At 42.6% G+C, this 26,095-nt stretch overlaps 1 pseudogene across 1 annotated transcript in view; it reads left to right on the top strand.

Annotated features, from left to right (window-relative positions):
- Positions 1 to 25,855, top strand: part of LOC308348192 (transient receptor potential cation channel subfamily V member 5-like) — a 53,899-nt pseudogene extending 28,044 nt beyond the window's left edge. Inside the window, exon 5 of the transcript in view lies at positions 25,337 to 25,855. The product of the transcript in view is annotated as a transient receptor potential cation channel subfamily V member 5-like (transcript). The remainder of the gene's footprint in view (positions 1 to 25,336) is intronic.
- Positions 25,856 to 26,095: the final 240 nt, after the last annotated feature.

Raw genomic sequence — 26,095 nt, 5'->3', positions numbered from 1 at the left:
GGGTCCTTGGAAAGCTGCAATGAAAGATTCAGATCTCAGAGCATGTGCAGGTTCCATTGATATATTATGTACATTTTGCATGTAGGAAGGTAAGTGCAGAGGAATATGATAGAAAAGGAAAGAAGGTGTTAACATTTCAGGAGGTTGCCTTCTGTCTTTCTCATGAAAGGCGTGGGCCAGTGTAATTTTGGAAGGGGGTGGAGATCCTGGAGCTTTGCAGAAGACAAGGGAGTTCTAGGTCTGCGTAAAGCTCTCAGGGGTCCCAGAGGAGAGCCGAGCGCATTCTGCAGGAGGCTGTGGACAAGGCTGGCTCCAGGGGTGGCTGAGTGTCTCCCGTGTGACAGTTGTGACAGGTCAGGGCTGTGAGCAGGTTCCTGGTTGAGGACAGGTGAGGCCCAGATGGTGAACTGGCAGAGCACCTTCTTCTGTGCCACAAGCCTCAGCAACACACACAGCCTCATCGTCTCTCCTTGTCACTCCAATCCAGACTTCTCCACGTTACCAGGCAGAGACATTGGTTTGTGATTCTTTCTTTGTGTGTGGGTGAAGTTTCAGAAGTTAGATGGTAGAAATGATGGGTCATCAAACATCTGTTACTCTTTTATTTCCTGCTCTCCTTTCAATCACTGAAGTGAATCAGACCTGCTAGTGGATTCTTTTCATGAAACAATGGGAAAACAGGCTTCTGAAATTGTCAAAGAATCCTTTGTGGGGGTTCATGTTTTTCTCTTCCATGAACCATTTTCTGATATTAGAAATTATTTTTTAGGGGGGCCTGGGTGGATCAGTCATTAAGAATCTGCTTTCTGCTCAGGTCATGATCCCAGGACCCTGGGATCATGCCCTGCATTGGGCCCCCTGCTTGGCGAGAAACCTGCTCCTCCCTCTCCCACTCCCCCTGCTTATGTTCCCTTTCTTGCTGTGTCTCTCTCTGTCAAATAAATAAATAAAATCTTTTTTTAAAAGATTTTATTTATTTATTTGACAGGCAGAGATCACAAGTAGGCAGAGAGGCAGGCAGAGAGCAAGGAGGAAGCAGGCTCCCCGCTGAGCAGGGAGCCCGATGTGGGGCTCGATCCCAGGACCCTGGGATCATGACCTGAGCCGAATACAGAGGCTTTAACCCACTGAGCCACCCAGGTGCCCCAATAAAATCTTTTTTAAAAATAGAAATTAGTTTTTAAAGTAAAGCACAGCCTCAGAGCTGTAACTGGGTGCAGTGCCCTCTGTGAGAAATGGAGGAGGAGTGTAGGTTGTTTAGGAGCCTGTGGAGTGGCTCATTGTGCTCCCACTGGAGCTCAAGCCCCTGTTTGCCTTCCCTGACAGTGGCGGGGAGGGTACTGCTCACCGGGTGGCCCATCCTGGGCTCTGAAACCTGGCCCGGTGAATCACTTGTGACTTGAACTGGGGAATTTATGAAGAAAACAGAAGGAACCCTGGAGGGTGCCAGTATTCTTTGCACTTGGACAACTCCATGGAGCAAAGGAACTTGTCACCTGTGAGTCGTGTCAGGGTCTCCGAGGCTGTGGGCTTTGCTTCATGGGATGAAGTTGTGTCTTCATCTTTATCTGAACCAGAGCCATGTTGTCTGGTTATGGAGATCCAGACCTTTACATGACCATGTCATTATTATTCTTGTTATTTTAAGAAGGCAATCTAAACATTGACTTCGAGATACAAATATCCAAAGGAAAAAGTAAGGACAAATAGATATATATAAGGACTGAACTTGTGGTATCTCTCATTAGAATGGGTAATGCAGGGCTGCCCGTATGAGAAAGAACAAGGAATTCTATTTGGATAGAAGTGTGCTGTGCACATGTGGACTTTTATGCTATTCTTTCCCTTTCTTTTCTGAAGGGAAAATGGAGTGGTGACTGGAGCTTGGTTTCTGATTTGAAGGAATAGGAGACAAGATATTTGAAAGAGCAGTATTCATGCTGACATGGTGCTCCATGTCCAGGGAGTGAGGGTTTGAAGCTTGGACTTGGAAGCGTTGGTGTTCAGGGAAGATGTGGTCTGAGTTTCCTGCACACAGAGTTGTCTCTAGGCTGGTCTGCCTCATCGGACTAGTTCCTGCCTTTTGGCTTTTTTGATTGTTTGTTTGTTTGTTTTGTTTTTTTAAGATTTTATTTATTTATTTGACAGACAGAGATCACAAGTAGGCAGAGAGACAGGCAGAGAGAGAGGAGGAAGCAGGCTCGCCGCAGAGCAGAGAGCCCAATGCGGGGCTCGATCCCAGGACCCCGGGATCATGACCCAAGCCGAAGGCAGAGGTTCTAACCCACTGAGCCACCCAGGCGCCCTAGTTCCTGCCTTTTGAAGGGCAGCCTGAAAGTGGCTTAAAACCCTAGGGCACTTGAGGAATGATCTGGAAGGGCACCTGGTTGGGCCAGTGTAGACAAACCCAGGGAAATCCAGAACTAATGATCAACACGTTTCTGAGGCTGGAGTTTTCTTCTCTGTGAGCAGCATTGAGCTGGGGTGGAAAGCATCTCTGAGTCTTAGGAGTCACCACGTCAGCAGGTGTGAGCCTGGCAGAGCAGTCAGATCAGATAGCCGGGAGACTTCAAGGCCATGGTGGTGGGCCATCGCTCTGGATGGGCAGACCAGCTTGCTCCAGGGACAGGGCTCTGCTTCCTGGCCAGCCCCCCTGCTGCAAATGATATGAAAGTTGCTTCCTGTTGGGTTCTCCAGCCCTCGTCTCAGCAGGGGCTTGATGGGAAGCAGCCCACAGGCAGCATTATGGATTCTTGCCCAGTGCAGGTGTCCTCTGCCTGGTGTCTGTGAATTCAGCCAGCAGAAGCCCTTTTTCCAGAGCTTCAATCCTGAGAAATCCTCCACTTTCCTGTGCTGTGTGGAAGAGGCCAGTTTTTTTTTTTTTTTTAACTGAAATCTCATCTCCTGCCATTAGGTTCCAAGGCCATATATCACACCAGTCTCCTTGAAGCTCTAGTTCCACCTGGGGCCTGACGTGTGAGACTGAGACTGATCCTGGGCAGCCTGCTGGTGCTGCTGCAGGTTCCTTCCTGAAAAGTGTGCAGCAAAGCCTGGTTTGTGATGACATCCCAGAAAAGAGGGACAGGTGCACCATTCTGCCCCAGCACAGGAGGATGCCGGACGTCAATCACAGCTGGCTGGTGCAGAGAAGAGAGCTGTCTGTTTCCCAGGACCTCGGCCAGAGGGAGATTTGGACCCTGGGATGCTTCTCTGCTCAGCTTTCTCAGGTGAGCACATCAGGCAAGAGGAGGAAGTGTGTGTGCTTACCTGGAATCGAGGAAGGTGTCTGGTTTCAGGTTTCATGTGCAAGTGCATTCCTCTTAGCGCTCATTTTCCTGATGGTCTTCAGGGTGCAGTCGGTGGACCCCTTGTCCCTGGCATCCTGGCTGTGCAAGAGCTCTGGTCACCTTTTCACCTGGGGCTCTGGACTAGGAAATTGGAGGGAGTCAGTGGTGAAGCCATCTGAGTAGGCCCCCATTTCTCCCTTGCTGAGATGGACTGGTGACTGTGATAACTGCTCTGGAAATAGAAATCAGTAGACAGTGCTGGGTGCTGAAGGGGAGGTGGTGGTGGTGCTTGCTATTCAGATAGGGGCCAAGTGGGACATCACTAGGAAGGTGATGCTTAAGTCAAGTTCTTTTTTTTTTTCTTTCAGTGTTCCAATATTCATTGTTTATGCACCACACCCAGTGTTCCATGCAATATGTGTCGTCCTTAATATCCACCACCAGGCTCACCTAGCCCCCCACCCCCTCCCCTCCAAAACCCGCTGTTTGTTTCTCAGAGTCCACGGTCTCTCATGGTTTGTCTCCCCCTCCGATTTCCCCCAACTCACTTCTCTCCATCTCCCGATGTCCTCCATGTTATTCTTTATGCTCCACAAGTAAGTGAAACCATATGATAATTGACTCTCTCTGCTTGACTTATTTCACTCAGCATAATCTCCTCCAGTACTGTCCACGTTGATAAAAAAAAGTTGGGTATTCATCCTTTCTGATGGAGGCATAATATTCCATTGCATATATGGGCCATATCTTCTTTATCCATTCGTCTGTTGAAGGGCACCTTGGCTCTTTCCAAAGTTTGGCAATTGTGGCCATTGTTGCTATGAACATTGGGGTACTGATGGCCCTTCTTTTCACTCCATCTATTTCTTTGGGGTAAATACACAGTAGTGCAATTGCAGGGCTCCGTTTTTAGTTTCTTAAGGAATCTCCACACTGTTTTCCAAAGTGGCTGCACCAATTTGCATTCCCACCAACAATGTAAGAGGGTTCCCCTTTCTCCACATCCTTTCCAATGCTATTTTGTTTACTGGCTTGTTAATTTTGGCCATTCTAGCTGGTGTAAGGTGATATCTCAATGTGGTTTTGATTTGAATCTCCCTGATGGCTAATGATGATGAACATTTTTTCATGTGTCTGTTAGCCATTTGTAGGTCTTCTTTGGAGAAGTGTCTGTTCATGTCTTCTGCCCATTTTATCTGTTGTTTTGGGTGTTGAGTTTGAGGAATTCTTTATAGATCTTGGATATCAGCCCTTGGTCTGTAGTGTCATTTATGAATATCTTCTCCCATTCCGTGGGTTGCCTCTTTGTTTTGTTGACTGCTTCCTTTGCTGTGCAGAAACTTTTGATATTGATGAAGTCCCAAAAGTTCATTTTTGCTTTTGTTTCCTTTGCCTTTGGAGACATGTCTTGAAAGAAGTTGCTGTGGCCAATGTCAAAGAGGTTACTGCCTATGTTCTTCTCTAGGATTTTGATAGACCCTTTTATCCATTTCGAGGTCTTTTATCAATTTTGAGTTTATCTTTGTGTATGGTGTAAGAGAATGGTCAAGTTTCATTCTTCTATACATAGCTGTCCAATTTTTCCAGCACCATTTATTGAAGACACTGTCTTTTTTCCACTGTATATTTTCTCCTGCTTTGTCAAAGATTGTTTGACCATAGAGTTGAGGACCATATCTGGGCTCTCTACTCTGTTCCACTGGTCTATGTGTCTGTTTTTATGCCAGTACCATGCTGTCTGGTGATCACAGCTTTATAGTAAAGCTTGATATCAGGCAACGTGATGCCCCCGGTTTTGTTTTTCTTCTTCAACATTTCCTTAGTAATTCAGGGTCTTTTCTGGTCCCATACAAATTTTAGGATTGTTTGTTCCAGCACTTGAGAGGAGGGATGAGATGGTGGAGAAGTAGGAGACCCTATTTCAACCGGTCCCCTAAAGTGAGCCAAATACCTACCAGAACACTGAACACCATGAAAACAGCCTGAGATGTAAGATTATACACTTCTGGATCTCTACGGGGGCAGAAGACACCAGTGGAGAGGTAAACCATATTGGGAGCACTTGGACTGATATCGGAGGATAAACAGAAGGGGGAGGGAGCCACCAGAAGTGACCCATTAGAAAGTAATACCTCAATACAAAAGTGCCCTGTGATTGGGGACCAGCATTAACTTGGAGTCTGGTTAAAAGCACTCAAAAAGAACAAAAGATCTTCAGAGGCAACTAGTAGAATTGGGTGCTTGCAGGCATGGACCTAAGCCCATGTTCCCAGAACAGTCATTGCCAGAGACCATCTATGCCAGAGAGAGTCTGGTGGGGCCCTCATTCCATAGTCCCTGAGCCCGTTGCTTTCCACTGCTTACACCACTGTTTGGCTGGGCACACTCCCACCCATGCCTGAGAGAGCCTGGTGGGGGCACCAGCTGGTGGTCTTTAGGACCACAGCCTTCTGTTACTGGCCATGGTGACTGAACACTCCCAGCCTGTGCTTGAGAGAACCAGGCACAATCTCTGGTCGGGATCCCTCCGTGGGCAGCCTTCTGAAACCTGTGTGACTGCAGGGTCTGAGTGCACCCGGTCTGGGCCTGGACTCCACACAGCAGTCTTGGCAAAGGTAGCCACAGGAAATGGGCTCCCAGACCAGTATCACTTGCAGTTTTAGTGGCACGGGGTGCAGAGACAAGCAGGGGCCTCGGGTGACCACTGGAACTGTGGCTGGGGGTGTGCACTGCCTATGGGAGGTTGCGCTGTGCAGCAGAGTTTGCAGAGAGGGAGTCAGTGTGTTCTGGACCACCCAGAGGGGAACAGTCTGAGGCTTCTCTCTGGGGCGGAGGTCTGGGTGCAGACAGATTCTTTCTTTGCTCTAACCTTCTGAAAACCCACAAAGCTGCCAAAGAACAAAAATCTCCAGAGAACAAAAGCCTGAAAAACCAGTTTTCACAGAGCCCAGCCCCTTGATAGCCTGCAGGGTGACTCAACCCAAGCAAGATTGACAGGAGAGCAATTCAGCAGGCTCCTCCCCCTGGAGACAAGCCAAAAGAATGAGAGGACTACCACCACAGGGTCCCCATAAAACTGTAAAACCCCAATATCAGGGAAAATAATATATTAAGCTCCCGGTATTGCCCTAAAGCCTGTATATTTCATAGATACAACTTTTTTTTAAAACTCATTCTCATGATTCTTGTATTTTTAATTTTTTTAACCTACTCACCATTGAGTCAAGTTCTAAAGAAGGTGAGTGATATCACATCAAGAGCTTTCTAAATGAAAGGAAAGCATATGCAAAGACCCTGGGGCAAGAGCATACCAGGTATGTCCAGGAACAGAAAGAAGGCCCTGTGGCCACAGGAGACAGCTTAGGACATGACCTCAGGGAGGTGACAGTAGGGTGACAGAAAGCCATTGCAGGGCCGTGACCACATGGGACCCTGTTTCCATCAGTCATACACAACACACAGTGCTCACCACAACACTTACCCTCCCCAATGCCCATCTTCCAGCCACCCCATCCACCCACCCAACCCCCTCCAGCAACTCTCAGTTTGCTTCCTAGATAAAGTGTGTCTTATGGTTTGTCTCAGTCCCTGGTTTCATCTTGCTTCCTTTGTTCCTCTCTTCCCTTATGATCTTCTGTACTGTTTTTTAAATTCTGCGTATCAGTGAGATTATATGATAATTGTCCTTCTCTGATTAACTTATTTCGCTTAGCATAACACCCTCTAGGTCCACCCATGTCATTGCAAATGGCAAGATTTCATTTTTTGATGGATGTATATATATAAATATATAAAATGTTCTTTATCCATTCATGTGTCCTTGGATGTCTGGGCTCTTTCCATACTTTGGCTATTGTGGACATTGTTGATATAGGCATTGGGGTGCAGGTGCCCTTTCATATCATTACATTTATATCTTTGGGGTAAATACCCAGTAGTGTAATTCCTGGGTTGTAGAGCAGCTCTATTTTCAACTTTTTGAGGAACCTCCATACTGTTTTCCAGGGTGGCTTCACCAGCTTGTATTCCTACAACAGTGTAGGAGGGTTCCCCTTTCTCTGCATCCTCGCCAACATCTGTCATTTTCTGACTTGTTAATTTGAGCCATTCTGACTGGTATGAGGTGGTATCACACTGTGGTTTTGATTTGTAATTCCCTGATGCCAAGTGATGTGGAGCACTTTTTCATGTGTTTGTTGGCCATCTGTTGGATGTCTTCTTTGCAGAAATGTCTGTTCGTGTCATCTGCCCATTTCTTGACTGGATTATTTGTTATTTGGGTGTTGAGTTAGATAAGTTCTTTATAGATTTCGGATACTAGCCCTTAATCTGATATGTCTTTTGAGAATATCTTCTCCCATTCTGTCAGTTGTCTTTTGGTTTTGTTGACTGTCTCCTTTGCTGTGCAAAAGCTTTTGATCTTGATGAAGTCCCAATAGTTCATTTTTTCCCTTGCTTCCCTTGCCTTTGGTGGTGATCATTAGCATGATCAATTATTTTCCACCCCCTCACTTTCAATCTGGAGGTGTCTCTGGGTCTAAAACACATCTCTTGCAGACAGCATATCCAATGGGTCTTGCATATTGATCCAATCTGATACCTTGCGTCTTTTAGTTGGGTCATTCAGCCTATTTACATTCAGGACAACTGTGGAAAGGTATGAATTTAATGCCATTGTATTTGCCTGTAAGGTGACAATTACTGTATATGGTCTCTGTTCCTTTCTGGTCTATGTTCTTTTGGGCTCTCTCTTTGCTTAGAGGACCCCTTTCAATACTTCCTGGAGGGCTGATTTGGTGGCCACAAATTGTTTGAGTTTCTGTTTATCCTGGAAACTTTTGATCACTCCTTCTATTTTCAAGGACAGCCTAACTGCATTAAGTATTCTTGGTTGTATATTTTTCTTGTTGAGTACCCTGAATAGATCATACCAGTCCTTTCTGGCCTGTCAGATCTCTGTGGCTAAGTCTCCTGCCAATCTAATGTTTCTACTCTTGTAGGTTACCAACCTCATGTCCCAGCCTGCTTTGAGGATTTTCTTTTTCTCTGAGTTTTTTAAGTTTTCCTAGTAGATATTGGGGATTTGACCCATTTTGATTGATTTTGAGGGGCATTCTCTGTGTATTCTGGATTTTGATGCCTGTTTCCATCCCCAAAGTAGGGAAATTCTCTGCTATTATTTGCTCCAATATACCTTCTGCCCTTCTCTCTCTTTCTTCTTCTTCTGGGATCCCAATTATTCTAATATTGTTTCACTTTCTGGTATCAGGTCTCTCTCAAATTAGCCCGTCATGATCCAGTATTTGTTTATCTCTCTTTCTCTCAACTTCTTTATTCTCCACCATTGGGTCTTCTGGATCACTAATTCTCTCTTCTGCCTCATCTGTCTTAGCAGTTAGAGCCTCTGGTTTTTTTTAAAAAATATATTTTATTTATTTATTTGACAGAAAGAGAGAGAGCGTACAAGCAGAGGGAGCAGCAGAGGGAAAAGTAGGCTGTCTGCTGAGCAGGGAGCCCAATATAGGATCAATCCCAGGACCCTGGTATCATGACTGGAGCTGAAGGAAGATGGTTAGCTCACTGAGCCACCCAGGCACACCTAGAGACTCCATTTTGGATTGCACCTCATTAATAGCCATTTTGATTTTGACTTGGTTAGTGTTTAGTTCTTTTATTTCTCTAGAAAGGGATTCTCTAGTGTTTTCAAGCCCAGGTAGTGTCTTTATAGTTGTTATCCTGAACTCTCATTCTGACATCTTATGAATGTCCATATTGATTAGTAGTAAATTCTGCCTCTTGTTCTCTTTTTTAAGGTGAGTTTTTCCATCTTGTCATTCTGTCCAGAGAAGAAGAGATGAATAAGAGAACAAAAATACTCCAGTGGTAACAACAACCCCAGAGAAATACACAGTAAACAGAAGAGACCCAAAACCAAGGGGGGCGGTGGTGGAAATGAGTATATGATCAGGCAGGTGATTGGAACAAAGCCATACACTAGATTTGGGGAGTATTGGTGTGTTAGAAGAAATAGCATCCCAAAATTTTAAAGAAAGAAAGAAAGAAAGAACAAACGATATATGTATATATACATAAATATACACACACATACATGTATGCACACGTATACTTGTATATATGCACACATATACATGTATATATGCACACATATATGTGTGTATATGCATACATACAAAACAATACATATGTATACATATATACAAAATATGTCTATGTATATATACACAAAAATTATATGTATATATACAAAAATATATGTATGTGTATATATATACAAAAATAAGGTTAAATACAATGAAGGGATAGAATATGACAGTAAAAATGAAAATTAAAAGGGATTTGAAGAAAGGCATTGAGAAGCTGATTGAAAAAGGAAAGAGGAAAAATTTAAAAAAAAAGAAAATTAAAAAATTAAAGTTGAATCATCAAAGAATCATTGGAGGAAAAGCCATGAATTCTATGTGCTGTATTCCCTTAGTGCTGGCGTTTTGCAGTTCTCATTGATTGGTACACTTGGTCTTGTCTGGATATTCTTGCTGATCTTCTGGGGGAAGGCCTATTGCATTGACTCTGAAATGTTTTTGCCCAAGTCAGAATTGCACTGCCCTTGCCAGGGTCCAGGCTAAGTACTCTGCTCAGGTTTGCTCTCTGTAGTTTTTGTTCCCTGAAAGGCTTTCTGCACAGCCTTAGAGGAGGAGCATGAACATGGCAGCCTCCCAATCTCTGGCCCTGGAGCTGAGAGCTCAGGGCCCCACTCCTCAGTGCACCCTCAGAGAAAAGTGGTCAGTCATTTGTGTCTCCCTGGTCTCTGTTCACACTCCATGCTCACTGGGCCTGTGACCAAGCATTTATACCTGTGGCACAAAACCCAGTTGGAGTCTCCAAACCCAGCAGACTCCTGCAGCATGCCCCTGCACAGCTCCTCCTGGGGGAGGAAGGGACTCTCCCTGGTTCTGCCGCTTCTTGGTTCCCTTCTCAAAGAGCAGTGGCCACACTGTGCCATGGATCACACTTTATGGCAACCTCCAGCTTAGAGCCCACTTCTGGGCTCACTCTTTGCAGCCAGCTTCCCCACTCTGATACCTGGGAGCTCTGCTGCCCTCAAGAACCCTTGGTCTTCCTGGGACCCCCAAGGATCCCGAGACCACACTGTCCCATCAAACGTTCCACCTTCTGCTTAGCTGCCAGAGTGATGTCTCTCACCAGAGCAGACTTCTAAAAGTTCTGATTTGGTGCTCCGCTGCCACTAGCACTTGTCAGTAGCTGGCTGACAGAGGCTCCCTCCCCATGCAGTCTATCTTCCCATGTATTACCTGGGATTCACTTCTTTGCACCTCCTACCTTGCAGAAAGTGGTCGCTTTTCTGTTTGTAGAGATGCAGCTATTCTTTTCTTTGATCTCTGCTTGAGTTTGCAGGTGTTCAGAATGGTTTCATAGGTTTCTAGCTGAATTCCTCGGACCAGACGAAATTAAGTTCTCCTACTCTGCCACCATCTTGAAATCTCTCTTTCTTCTTTTTCCTCCAGATTGCTTTGGGTATTTGGGGTCTTTCATGATTCCATACGACTTTTAGGATTGTCTTCTATTTCTTTGAAAAATGTCATTGGGATTCAGATAGGGATTTCATCACATCTGTAGATTTGCTTTGGTACAGTGGACATGTTAACAGTATTAACTCTTCCAGATAATGAGCATGGAATATCCTTCCATTCATTTGTGTTCTTCCAAATATTTGGCCCATACAGTCACCCCTTCCCCAACACATACATATTTTTCCTTTCTTTTGCACCATGTATTCATGATACCAGGTATTTATCATTCTTGGTTACTTTTATTCCTAGATTCTTTTTTTCTTGGTGCAATTGTCAATGGCATTGCTTTCTTAAATTTTCTTTGTGAAACTTGGTAATCAGTATATGGAAATACAACAAGTTGGACTGCTTGGGTGGCTCAGTCAGTTAAGAGTCTGCCTTCAGGTCAGGTCATGATCCCAGGGTACAGGGACTGAGCCCAGCATTGGGCTCCTCACTCAGCATGGAGTCTGCATTTCTCTAACCCTCCAACTCTCCCCCTGCTTGTGCTCACGCTCTCTCTCTCTCTCTGTCAAGTAAATAAATAAAATCTTTAAAAAACAGAAATGCAACAGTTCTCTGTTTATTGACTTTGTATCCTGCAGCTTTACTGAGATTTGTTTATTCTAACAGTTATTTGGTAGACTCTTTTGGGATTTCTATACATAGTATCATGTCATCTGCAAAGAGTGACTGTTTTCTTTTCCTATTTAGATATCATATCTTTTGTTTTGTTTTGTTTTGTTTTGTTTTTGTCTAAATGGCTTGGCTGGGGCTTTCAATACTATGAGGAATGAAAGTGCTAAGAGTGGTCATCTTTATCTTGTTCTTGATCACAGCAGAAAAGTTTTCAGCATTTCACCCTTGAGTATGTCAGCCGAGGTTTCATATAGGGTCTTTGTTTGGTTGAGGTGTGTTCCCGCAATACCCAGATGGTTTGAAGTCTTTATCATAAATGCTGAATCTTGTCAAGTGTTCTTTCTGCATCTATAGTAACAATCCTAGGATTTTTATCTTTTGTTTTGTTAAGGTGATGTATCCCATTGGTTGATGTGCAGATGTGAACTCATCCTTGCATCCCTGGAATAAATCCCACTGGATCCTGTTGTGTGAGTCTCCTGAAGTATTGTTGAATTAATTTTGCCGATAATTTGTTGAGGATTTTTGCATCTCTGTCCATGAGGGATATTGGGCTTTTCTTTTCTCGTCGCATCCTTGTCTTGTTTTGGTAGTGGGGTAATGCTGCCTTCATAAAATGAGTTTGGATGTATGCTCTTCTCTCCTTTCTTAAAAACAGTTTGATAAGTGTTGGTATTAATTCTTCTACCGTCTGGTTGAACTCCTCAATGAAACTGTCTCGTCTTGGGCATTTGTTTTTTGGGAGGATTTGCTTATGGAATCAGTCTTTTCACTAATAATCAGTCTGTTCAGATTTTTTTTTCACAGTTCAGTCATTCTAGGTTGTTGCTAGGAACTTACCCATTCCTTCTAGGTTGTCCAAGGTGTTGGTGTCTATTTGCTCATAGTATTCTCTTACAACCCTTTCTATTTTTGTGGTATTCATTGTAATAGCTCATCTTTCTTTCTTTTTTTTTTAAGTTTTTCACATTTTTTAATTTAAATTCAGTTAGCCAAGGTATAGTTTTTGATGTAGTGGTCAATGATTCATTAGTTTCATATAATATTCAGTGCTCATCACCACATGTCCCCTCCTTTTTTTTAAATTTTTTTTTTTATTTGACAGACAGAGATCACAGGTAGGCAGAGAGTCAGGCAGAGAGAGAGGAGGAAGCAGGCTCCCAGCCGAGCAGAGAGCCTGATGCGGGGCTCGATCCCAGGACCCTGGGATCATGACCTGAGCCAAAAGCAGAGGCTTTAACCCACTGAGCCACCCAGGTGCCCCATGTCCCCTCCTTAATACCCATCACGCAGTTACCCCACTCCACAACCTAACTCTCTCCAGTTTGTTTTCTATGAGTAAGAGTCTCTCGTGGTTTGTCTCCCTCTCTGATTTCTTCCCATTCAGTTTTCCCTCCCTTCCTCTGTGGTACTCCACACTCTTTCTTGTGTTCCACTTATGAATGAAACCATATGATTATTGCCATTCTCTGCTTGACTTATTTCATTCAGCATAACCCCCTCCAGTTCCATCCATGTTGATGCAAATGGTGGACATTCATCCCTTCTGAGTAATATTCTATGGTACATATGTACCACAACTTCTTTATCTATTCCTCTGTTGAGGGACATCTCAACTCCTTCCACAGTTTGGCTCTTGTGGACATTGCTGCTATGAACATTGGGGAGCATGTGCCACTTCTTTTCACTGCATCTGTACCTTTGGAGTAAATATCTAAGAGTGCAATTGCTGGGTAATAGGGCAGCTCTATTTTTAACTCTTTGAGGAACCTCCATGCTCTTTTCCATAATGACTGCAACAGCTTGCATTCCCACCAACAGTGTTAGAGGGTTCCCCTTTCTCCACATCCTCACCAACACTTGTTTTTTCATATCTTGTTAATTTTAGCCATTCTAACTGCTGGAAGGTGTTATCTCATTGTGGTTTTGAATTCCCTGATGACAAGTGATGTGGAGCAGTTTTTTCATGGTCTGTTGGCCACTTGGATGTCTTCTTTGGAGAAGTGTCTCTTCCTGTCTTCTGCCCATTTCTTGAGTGGATTCTTTGTTTTTTGCATGTTGAGTTTGAGAAGTTCTTTGTAGATCTTGGATACCAGACCTTTATCTGTAATGCCATTTGCAAATATCTTCTACCATTCTGTAGGTTGCCTTTTAGTTTTGTTAGTTGTTTCCTTTGATGTGCAGAAGCTTTTTATCTTGATGAAGTTCCAATAGTTCATTTTTGCTTTTGTTTCCCTGGCCTTTAGAGATATGTCTTGCAAGAAGTTGCAGTGTCCAAGGTCAAAGAGGTTGCTGCATGTGTCCTCCTCTAGGAACTTGATGTGAGACAGGAATCAATTATCTTTCTTTCCCAATGTACTTGAGTCCTCTCTCTTTCTTGATGCGTCTAGCTAAAGGTTCATCAGTTTTGTTTATCTTTCCAAAAAGGGCAGATTGTATTTTCATTGATCTTTTGTCTTTTTTGTCTCCATTGGATTTATGTTACTTTTTTGTTACTTCCTTATTTCTACTGTTATGGGGCGTTCTTTCCCACTTCTTTCCCATGTGAAATTAGGTTGGTTATTGGAGAACATATGTATGGTATGTATGTATGATATTTCAGGATATTTGGAACAAGTTCTCACAAGATTTGTTTAGTAATCTGGTAGGAAGTCCCCAAGTTCTCACAAGACTTAGCCTTATTGTCTCAGGAGATTTTGACTAAGATCCCACAAGATTTGGAGTAAGATCTCAAGACTTTTGGACAGAAATCTCTTGAGATTTGCACTGAGTTCTCACAATATTGGGAATAAGTTCTCATGAGATTTGCATAGAAATCTTGTGAGAAGAGCCTGACTTCTCACCTGATTTGGACTGAGATCTCAGAAGATTTAGATTGAGATCTCATGGGATTTGCCTGAAATCTCATGAGATTTGGAGTGAGTTCTCACAAGACTGAACTGACATCTCACAAGATCTGGAATTAGTTCTCAGAGGTTTCGGTAGAAATCTCATGAAAAGTGTCTGAGTAATCATGATATTTGGTCTGAGATCTCATGAGATTTTCACCAAGATCTCTTGAGATTTGGACTGAGATCTCACAGGTTTTGACTGAGTTCTCATGCGATTTGGACAGAGATCTCATGAGATTTGGACAGAGCTCTCACGAGATTTGGGAAGAAATCTTGTTAGATGTGCGTGGGATCTCAGGAGTTTTTGGACTGAGATATCATGAGATTTTGACAGAGATCTCATGGGGTTTGATTTAGATCTCATGATATTTGGAATGATTTCTCATGAAATTTGTGTAGAAATCTTGTGGGATGTGCTCAAGTTCTCACGAGATTTGGTCTGAGATCTCACAAGATTTTCACCACAATCTCTGGCGATCTGGACTGAGATCTCATGGGATTTGACTGAAATCTCATGAGATTGGGACATGTATCACGAAATTTCCCTGAGATGTCACAGTATTTGAAATGAGTTCTCATGATATTTGGAAATCCTACAAGTAGTTAATATTTATTTCAAATAGTAAACTCTCATCCTGTTTCATCAGCTGGAGGTGGAATCTGTTGCCTTCACACCAGGAGTTATGAAGAACTCAGTGGGGCCTCTCTGTCGCCTATATATCCACCACTCTTTCTTCCCCTTAGGTGTTATTTTTAATTCTTACAGTGGTGATATTTATGACCTAAAATAATATAATTCAATCTCAGTTTATTTTTGAAATTTAGACAGTTACCTCTTGATACTCCCCAGTGAACAAAATGGAAATTAGCCCATTAACATTTTCATCCAATTCTTACCTCCACCATGCTCTCCAATTCTCATCTTTTTTATTTTTTTACTGACAAGATTATAATTCTTTTATTATTCCTCTAAAATTATAAACTGAAGAAAACGATTGCAGTCTTACCATAAGCAATTACCATTTATCACAGAATGAATCAGTCTGATCAGACCCATAGAGAAGGGAATGTAATTCTGTGCCCTTCAACTTCAGCTACTTGGCAGGTGTCCTGAGCACCAGTGCTCAGGGCTATTTCCCTTCGTTGTTTCTTGGGTTTCTCTTTTTCTGGGACTTAGTTAACTGCCACTGCTTCTTTTATCCTACCCTACCTTCTTTCCCAAATTTCTTTCTCACTGTGTTTGCATGTCTCATTTTCACTTATTTTGTTCTGTATTTTGGTTTATCTTATTGCATAGTAACCATCAAGGTGTCCTATAAACATGTGAGTACTTTAATCTCTCCAGCAAGTCACTTGGGCATAAACTATAGATGATTCACATTCCTATTTTGCTGGCTGAACTTCACCCCTTGATTTCCCATGAGCGATTATACACTGGAATGTAAGTATGTTAGAATGTTCTCATTATAGGAATAATCTAAAATTCACAATTGCTGACTTAAAGATACTAAAACATGCTATTTACAACTTTGGTAGCTAGTGGTGGTAAGGAATTACTTGCAACAGAATCCACCCTGCCATCCTGTGCTATTGACTAAGAACTCCAGCTCTCAGACCCTTGCTTATGGTCCTTTCATCTCTGTCTCAACTGACAACACCAAAGATTCCTGAGAATCATCTTCAAGTGACAAACTCAGCTCTCCCATCTCTTTCCCTTTTTACATCCAGTCTTTAAAACTAATGAATTTTTATCTCCTAATTTTTTTTTTCTTTTAACAGTTCTTTATGGAGGTATAGTTTACATACAGGAAAATGCAAAATCTTAAGTGTATATAGCTTATTAACTTTTTACATATGTACAGAACACCAAGATCAAGACATATAACATGCTCAGCGTGCCTGAGTGGCTGAGTTGGTTAAGTGTCTGACTCTCCATCTCCCCTCAGGTCTTGATCTCAGGGTTGTGAGTTCAAGCCCCCATGTTGCGCTCCACCCTGGGCATGGACTCAACTTTATACACACACACACACACACACACACACACACACACACACACACATTTTTTTTTCTTGTTTTTGCTCTACATCATAGGGGATTTATTCTAGCTTATCTTTTAGATTAGTGTCTCACCCCTCACCTCATCTGTTCTAGTATTCACTCAGTCCATTCAACATATGTATGTCTGTATGTCTGTATACATACATACATGCATACACACACACACACACACAACATTCTTACTGTTCTAGAGAACACCCTTGTGCTCCTTTCTAGTCAATTATGCTCCCTTCCCTTCCTGGTACCACTGTTTTGACTTAGTTCACCACAGTTTATTTTTGCCTTCTCCATTTAAATGGAGCCAGACCTATGTACTGTATTGTCTGGCTTCTTTTGCTCAACGTGTTTTAAAGATTTACCCATGTTGTTGAGAGTGTCTGTACTTCATTCTTTTCTACAAATGAATTGTATTTCATGAGTATATCAAAAAATTTTTTCTGTTCTTCTGTTGAGTTATTTATTTTTTAAAATTTTTCCTGGATTTTGACTATTAGGAATAAAGCTACTATAAACACTTGTGTACAAATCTTTTGGTGTACCTATGCTTTTATTTCTTTTTGTGTATGTACCTCGGAGTGCTGTTTGTTAGGTTATAGAGTAAGTGCATGTTGGAGTTTAGAAAAAGGTGCCATAGAGTTTTTCTCTTGTGGTGTACCATTTGGTACCCTCATTAGCAGTGTATGAGGTTTCCAACTGATCCATATCTTCACCAACACTGAGAGTTTGGTCTTTTTCATTGTAACCATTGTGGTATGTGTACAGTAGTATCTTATTGCAGATGAATACTTCTTTTATAATTTTACTTTTAAATTGGGAGAACAAGCATCTTAGCATATATGGATATATCTTCATGTTGTCTGATTCATGAGGGCTGTGTATAGAAATCTACGGTTGAAAACCTGTTCCTTTATAGTTAGAAAACATTACGGACTTCTAGAATTCACATTTGCTGTACAGAAGTTTAATGCCAGTGTGGTTCTTTGCTTTGTAGGTCACCTATTTAACCTTTCTGGTACAAAGAATATGGATGTTTCTTGAACAATTTTCTCTTTTTATTTTGTCCTCCAACTTCCGAAAGTTCAACAGTATAAAACCCATGTTTACTCATCCAATTTAGCACTCAGAGATCTTCTGGACTCCCAAAGGGTCACACCTTTCTTCACGTTGAAGACATGTTGAGGACATTTTCTTCTTTGTGGGGATGATTTCCTCTGCTCTGCTGTCTCTGCTTTCTGTTTCTGATCCTTTTACTACACACAAGTTGGGACCCAGTGGACTTACCTTGTATGTTACCTTTTTTTTTTTTCCCCACAGCCTCCTTCATTATCAACATCACTTACCAGACTGTAATTTCCTTTTTTAGAGTGAAAGAGCAGGGGGCGGGGCAGAGGGAGAGGGAGAAAGATAATTTTAAGCAGGCTTCACACCCTGTATGGAGCCCAACACAGGGCTCTATCTCATGACCCTGAGATCATGACCTGAGCTGAAATCAAGAGTCAGATGCTCAGCCAACCAAGCCACCCAGGTGCCTCATGGATATAGGCTTTTAACTCCTTTGGGTAAATCCCAATTTTAACTTTGAGAAAGTATTTTTTACCTCTTTGTTTTTGCTCTACATCATAGGGGATTTATTCCAGCTTATGTTTTAGATTAGTGTCTCAGCCCTCACCTCATCTGTTCTAGTGTTCACTCAGTCCATTCAATATTTAGTTTTGGCTATTTTGGTCAGATTCTTTTTTTTCTTTTTTGGTCCCCTTCTTTTATTCTGCTTATTTCTTTTCCATATCAACTTAATTATTTATGGATATAAAATACTCTCAAATAATTTTGATGATACTAATTTGTTCTTATTTAAAAATTGGATTTGTGTTCCTTGGACTTTTTTTTCCCTCAGGTCAATTGTATATCCATCTTGATCCTTCTCTTCACTGTTTTTGGTTTTCCCTAATTACCAGGTCCACCTGGTCTAAATATAATTTGTGGCAGTTTGTGTTATTCAGAGATGGCCATATAAATATATCCCATCTCATGTACTCTTCTCATCACATGATGCTGACACTATTCCATCAAGAGGTGGGATTTAGGGGTGCCTGGGTGGCATAGTCTATTAAGTGTCTGCCTTTGGCTCAGGTCATGATTCCAGAGTCCTGGAATCCAGTCCAGTGTTGGTCTCCCTGCTCTGTGGGGAGTCTGCTTCTCCCTCTGCTTCTCGTCTCTGTTCATGTGCAAGCTCTCTCTCTCTCTTTCTCTTGCGTACACATGGGAAAATAAATAAAATCTTTTTTTTTTTTTTTAAGTTCCATCTTGAGGAGCACCTGTGTTAAGCATTTGCCTTCACCTCAGGTCATGATCCCAGAGTCCTGGGATTGAGCCCAGCATTGGGCTTCCTGCTCAGTGGGGAGCCTGCTTCTCCCTCTCCCTCTGCCTCTTCCTGCCCCCCCACCATTTGTATTCTCTCTCGCTCTCTGTCAAATAAATAAATAAATAAAATCTTAAAAAACAACAACAACAAGTGGGATCTATGTTCCCTCTGCTTGAGTTGAGGCGGGCCTGTCTACAATGAGAGTGATGCCACATGGCTTCCGAAGCTAAATCATAAAGGCAATGCATTTTCTGTCTGGCTCTCTCTCAGGACATCCCCCTTTGGAGCCCTAAGCTGTTGTGTAATAAGCCTCGCTGTCCTGAAGCCACCACACTGGAGAGACCATCTAGGGATGGAGATGCCCAGTAAGACCTTGGGGGTCCAGTCCCCACAGTGAAACTGCTCTAGTGCTGAGAGGAGTAGACACAAGATGTCCCTGCTGAATTCTGCCTAAATAAGTAGTAATATTTTAAGTTTTTGGTAGTCTGTAACAATGAGTAGATAACCAGAACACTGTTCTTAATCCCAGTCATGGCCTTCAAACCATCTTTTCCTGCAGACTCCCACTCTCAAGCTTTCTCTCCTTCGCTTTGGGAAGGGTTGCTCTTTATTCAAGAGCTTTCCTTCCACTCTCCTCTCCATTCATCAAATTCCATTTCCCTTCTATCTTTTAGATTTGCCCCCAAATTTTTAATTCTGTTCCTGGCTCCCTTATTTTGTTTTCTTTCATGGTTATAGTTTCAGTGGTATAAAATAAATCTTTTTTGTCTTCTCAATAGAGCTTGGAAGACCAAATCCTATGCTCACTTGACTAGAAATCTTGAAAAAGTAACACACACACACACATTTTCAAAATGGAATAAAATCTGTGTGGAAGAAGGGGGATGAAATAATTGAATGAAGAGAATTTTTTGGTCAATCTCAAGTAATGAATTTTGAAGTTCTGGACTGAGAATTGAGGGAAGTGAACGATGAACATGATGGAATGCAATGTTCAGGTTTGAAAACCTTCTTTATTTTGATAAGAACACTTAACATGAATGCCTGGGTGGCTCAGTTGGTTAAGCATCTGCCTTCAGCTCATGTCATGACCCTAGAGTCCTGGGATCGAGCCCTGTGTCAGGCTCCTTGCTTGGTGGGGAGCCTTCTTTTCCCCCTCCTTCTGCCTGCTGGTCCCCCTGCTTGTTCTCTCTTTCTCTCTCTCTGACAAATAAATATATAAAATCTTAAAAAAAAAACACTTAACATAAGATCTATTCTTTTAACAAATATAAGTCAACAATGCATTATTGTTGACTATTGATACAATGTTGTACTATAGATTTTTAGAGTTTATTCATCTTAACTGAGACTTTATGACTATTTTTTTTAAAGATTTTATTTATTTATTTGTCAGAGAGATAGAGAGAGTACAGGCAGGCAGAGTGGCAGGCAGAGGCAGAGGGAGAAGCAGGCTCCATGAGGAAAAGGAGCCCGATGTGGGACTGGATCCCAGGACGCTGGGATCATGACCTGAGCCAAAGGCAGCCGCTTAACCGACTGAGCCACCCAGGCATCCCAGACTTTTTGACTATTGATAAATAACTCCCCATTTCCCTGTCCCCCACCCCCTGGGAATCACTATTCCAGCCTCTGATTTTCTGAATTTGACTGTTTTAGATACCTCATACGAGTGGGATCATGTAGTACTTGTCTGTCTGTGACTGGTTATTTCACTTAGTATAATGTCCTCCAGTTCATCCATGCTGTCACATGTGGCAGAATTTCCTTCTCAATAATGGTGAAATAGGGAACACCTGGCCGGCTCAGTTGGAAGAGCAAGTGACTCTTTATCTTAGGGTCATGAGTTCAAGCCCCATGTTGGGTGTAGAGATTACATACATACATACATACAGAAAAATAAAGGTCGAATAACATTCCATTGCATGTATATGCCATATGTCCCCAGTCAATGGGAGAATACATGGAGAAGTTAGGAGGCCTCCATGAACTTTCAAGAGACTGTCTTGTTCTTAGCTCCTTCTGAGGAAAATATTCCCATGAGAGGCTTTCTTCCAAGAACTGTCATGTTATTTGAAAAATCAACTCACATCTCAGCCCATGTCTCATTGGATCAGACATTGTGCCAAAACTGTCTGAAAATATGCAGCTCAACCCTCTGAGGCTGTATGGGGCATGAAACCATTCAGAAGAAGCATTCCACTTTGTGTGGTGGAGACAAATTATGACCTCTTTCATAAGAAATATATATACTAAATGAACAAACATAAGGATGGGTACTTGACTCAAGTTACCTCCTGAGCCTCAGGTCTCTATGGATATCCATCAAAGCAGCATGAGGTAGAGAGATTGTATGGCTGGGGAAATGTACCATGCTACTTCTAGTTCCATTGTACCCTTGCGCTAACTTCCAATTTCAAAGTAAATTTCTGGGCATATTTAGCACAGATGACTTAAAAGGAAACAGGCTAATAGAATGAAACATAAGAACCAAAGATGAAGTTTGTCATTTACTGCTCTGTTCAGCATTAGGGCTTTGGAAAGGGAAACACATCTGTTGCTTTGCAAAAAAAACAAAGTGATTTATAAACGGAGCTGAAGTCCTTGCTAATGACCCACTGGTATTTGTTTCTGTCTGCTGTCTGTATCACATCTACCACTCAATACCTAATTAACTAGAAACTCTGGGGATGTGGGAGAGAAATCCCTGGAAATCTACATTTTAAGTTTCCTCAAGTGTCCCTGTGTGCACTGAAGTTTGAGAACCCCTGTAATACAGGTAGCTTTCTTTGAATGGTGTGTGTGTGTGTTTGTGTGTGTGTGTGTGTGTGTGTAGGGCATATGCACAACCTGTGTGTCAAGGGCTTTTGTGGTGGGGCCAATGATATGGCCTAGAAAGGTGAGTAAAATCAGCAAATCCTTGCTGAGCCCACACAGAAGCAGCCCTTTTGAGAAGGGATTACCTTTTGAGGAGAATGTTTGTAAGAATTGTGTTCAAATATTACAGAGTGTAGTGAAGGGCTCCTTGGGTCAACGTAGGCATCAAAGGAAAAGAACAGGCATGATCTACCTTTCTTCAAAGGACCCACTGTCTAGGCCATGAAACTGGGCAAGGAAGAACCCACTCCCACAGTAAGCAGCCGCACTTAACAGACAAGCCGTGAGCAGGCTATTGAACTATATGCAAAGGTACAGTTATATGAGAAGTCAAAGCATTGAAATAGTTTTGTAATTGTTGTTCAGTAGCCATTGCCTCAACCCCCACCCCTTGATTGTTCCCTCTCTCTTACTGCTCTCAACCAGCTCCCTCCAGTGTCCATGATCCAGTGATCAAAAGCCAAGGCCAGGGGGCGCCAGGGCGGCTCATTGGGTTGGCTCTCTGCCTTTGACTCAAGTCATAATCCCAGGGTCGAGCCCCACATCAGGCTCTCTGCTCTGCCGGGAGCCTGTTTTCCCCTCTCTCTGCCTGCCTCTCTGCAACTTGTGATATCTCTCTCTCTCTCTCTCTCTCTCTCTCTCGTCAAATAAATAAATAAATAAATAAATCTTAAAAAAAAAAAAATAAAAGCAAATGCCAGGCATGGTGGGTTTCTGGCACCCTGAGCTGGCACTACAGCTGGCTTGTCTTCTCATTGGTTGGTGCCCATGTTCTATGGATGGTTTGATTATTTTAGGTTACATCTGTAGTGGGTGACTTGTTTCTGACAATAATATCAAATGGTAGTTTGGAACAGTAGCAGCCTGGGTAAACTCTGGACTGAGAATTCAGGATGCTACTTATTGGAATTCCAGCAGACCCCTTTCTTAAATTTTGAGGTCCCTTCTGGAATCCTGACATGCCAAGGTAGAGAGAACACCCCAAGAGACAGATACCAGACTCCCTTTTAATCTTGATATACAAGGCCATGAGCTGGTCCTAATTCAATTTCAAAAATAAAGACATAAAATCGCTACTAACCCAGGGATCATGAGGCAATTCATGTTGGTTAAATAAGCATAAGAAATGACTTTTTTAATTTAATTACTATGTATGCCGCAGATGGATTGTTGTGTTAATGAAAACAGATCATCAAGAACTGTGATTTTCCTAGCTATTTGAAATTCAGACCATGAGGATGGACACTCCAAGAAGCTTTTCTTTTCTTTTTTTTTTTTTTCTGTTTTGTTCACTGATGTCTCATTGCCCAGAACAGTGCCTAGAACACAGCAGATGCTCAAAAAATGTTTGTTGCATGAAACCACAATTTCAAAGGATTCTTGATTTGTTGTTTTATCTCAGCAGAGGTAAGAAGAAATTAGCAGGAGGTAACAAATATATTTCCTACATGGAAGCCACAGCATCCAGAATACCTACCCCTTGCAACAGTGGGAATCTCCATTGGAACTTAAAAATCAGTGATTGCGGTTTGCAATCCCTGATCAAGGCCAGCTGCAATTTCCTATTTCATGAAGGAACAGTATACTACAGATTGGACAAAAACATAAGCGTGTCCACATTATTCTAGATGGCATTTGAGCTCTGTGAGAGAGGCTCCAATTAAAGTTTCACTTGGTGATGGGCTCTGGGCAGAGTTCACCTAAACCCAAGAACTCATCTCAAGTGACCAGAGGGATTTATAGATGAAAGGAGACACTTTGGTCTTGATCTCCTGTTGTCAGAGTTTTTTCTCAGAATTTTGCTTGTTTTGCATTTTTCATTTGCTTCTCTGAGCCCGATTAGTTCCTTAAACATTCATTCCCAGATGTTTATTTTTTCCCTCTTTTCTTTCTGAGTCCATAACAACAAAACCCTCAAAGCAAAACACTCGGAGGGAACTAGCAGGTCATTTAAATTAAGTAGATTTTAGTTGCATTAGGAAGATCACATTAAATTAAAACAAACAGGGGCGCCTGGGTGGCTCAGTGGGTTAAAGCCGCTGCAGCGTCCTGGGATCAAGCCCCTGCATCGGGCTCTCTGCTCAGCAGGGAGCCTGCTTCCTCCCTTCTCTCTCTGCCTGCCTCTCTGCCTACTTGTGATCTGTCTGTCAAATAAATAAATAAAATCTTTAAAAAAAAAACAAACAAACAAACAAAAAACACCTCCTTTAATGGATGTCTGCCTGAACATTAACTAGTAATGTGAAACATTATATTTATAGTCGTAATTTCTTGTGCCAGCCAGGTATTATATATACATAGGTTAACTTTTGGGTTGGTAATAACAGGGAAACTGAGATTTAGAGAGACTGTCTTGCTCAGTGGAAGGAGGCAGTCATAAATCCTGATATAAAAGTGTCTATGAGGGTGCCTGGGTGGCTCAGTTTGTTAAGCATCTGCCTTCGGCTCAGGTCATGATCCCAAGGGCCTGGGATGGAGTCCCATATCAGACGCCTAGCTCAGTGGCTAAACTGCTTCTCCCTATCCCTCGGTCTGCCACTTCCCCTGCTTGTGCTCTCTCTCTCTCTGACAAATAAATAAATAAAATCTTTTTTTAAAAAAGGGGGGGTCTATATGTTCAATGCAAAAAGGCAAGGTTCAAAAAAGTATGTTATACTTAATCTCATTAATAGAAAATATACATAATAAGCCCATATATATGTACTCACATAATAGATGTTTGTAAACACATGCTAAAAATATGCAGAAAGCTGCATAACTTTGGGTAAGTTACCAATCTTCTCTAACCCTTGGTTCCTACATTTGTAAAGCAGGTGTACTAAGAGTATCTCTGACATAGAAAGGATGTAAAGATTAAATCAAACAGTCTATATGAAGCAGTTGGCTTGTGTCTGACACAGAAGTGAGTCCTTGATCCATTTTTGCTATTATTATTACTATTGATACTACTACCATTCCTAAAGAAAACTATTATTATTACTACTACAGATACTACTACTACTGTTACTAAGAAAACTAACCAAACTGTCAGGAGAAATTACCTCTAGGAAGTGAAGCTGGAGGGTGAGGAAGGGGATGGTGAGTGTATTTTCTACTTCACATCACACACATCTGAGCTGTTGGAAGTATTTTACACCAATCAGACCCTCGGGCTAATACAAATTATGTAAATTATTTTCTAGAAAATACCTCTTGTGCCAAAATTTATTTTCCCAGGTGCCTTTATCTTCCCCGACAAAATAACAACGAACTCTTAAAAACAACAGCAACAACAAAAAACTTAAACGTCTCTTTAAGTGCTTCTGTTTGGGGTGCCTGGGTGGCTCAGTCAGTTGAGCGGCTGCCTTTGGCTCAGCCGGGCTCTCTACTCAGCGGAGAGCCTGCTTCTCCCTCTCCCTCTGTCTGCTGCTCTGCCTGTTTGTGTTCACTATCTCTCTTTTAAATAAATAAATAATCTTTTAAAATAAATAAATAAATGCTTCTGTTCCATAGCATATTTTTGGCCCCAGAGCAGTATGCAGAGCCAGATGTTATTAACAGAGTTTTCTTTGGATGCCCTGATTCAGTCCTCCCCCAGAACATCGGCAGAGCAGACCACCTGCCTAGGCCTGGTCAACGCCTGGGGTATTTTAGACCGACGTGTCCATCCTGAAGGCTTGCAGGCCGCCTTTGAACTTGGTTTGGCAGCGGATGAAAACCTTCCCCAGCCTCCCGACGATCCCACTGCGCGTCAGAACGCGGCTCCAGCCTCTCGCAGCCAAGAGGAGCCCCTGCAGTGCGCCCTGCAGCCGCCAGCTGGAGCTAAAAGGCAGCGGCGTCGGCGCGGAGACCGTGGGAAGCCTCGCCGCGGGGGCTCATCCCTTCGGCCCCGCTGGCTGCCGGCGAAGCCAGCCAGCGGAAATGGGAGGGGTCCTTTCCGAAGCTGGGCAGAAGTGCACGTATATCTCCGTGTTCTACCCCTGTCTCTTTATTCCATTATCAAAGGTTGATTTAGGAGTTCAATCAAACCAAATGGAAACGCTGTCAAGGGAGAGACAGATCGCGCTGTTGAGAGGACCGGAAACCGGCTGTTACTTCCCTCATTGGGAAACACTTGCAGACCTTCCTAACCAGATGTCAGACCCAGAGCTGGACGCTGGGGTGCCAGGTTGAGCAAGATAATCCCGGCCTCAGTCTGGTCCATAATAATCGAGTACAAGATGGTTACGATGAAACCATTTTGTTCTGGTTTTGGCCGAAGTGCCAAAATAATAAGGTCACATCTCAACGTGAAACGTGAGGTCGCCTTGCAGTACTTGCAGAAGGGATGGCTTTGAGATGCCGAGCCCTTCGCCCCAGAGAGCGTGGAAAAGGGGCCCAGAGAGGGAAATTAAAGGAAAGGACAGTGTTTGG

Source organism: Martes martes, assembly GCF_963455335.1.
Source record: "Martes martes genome assembly, chromosome: 1".
In the NCBI taxonomy this organism is placed as follows: Eukaryota; Metazoa; Chordata; class Mammalia; order Carnivora; family Mustelidae; genus Martes; species Martes martes.
This window is presented reverse-complemented; position numbering and strand designations above follow the sequence as displayed.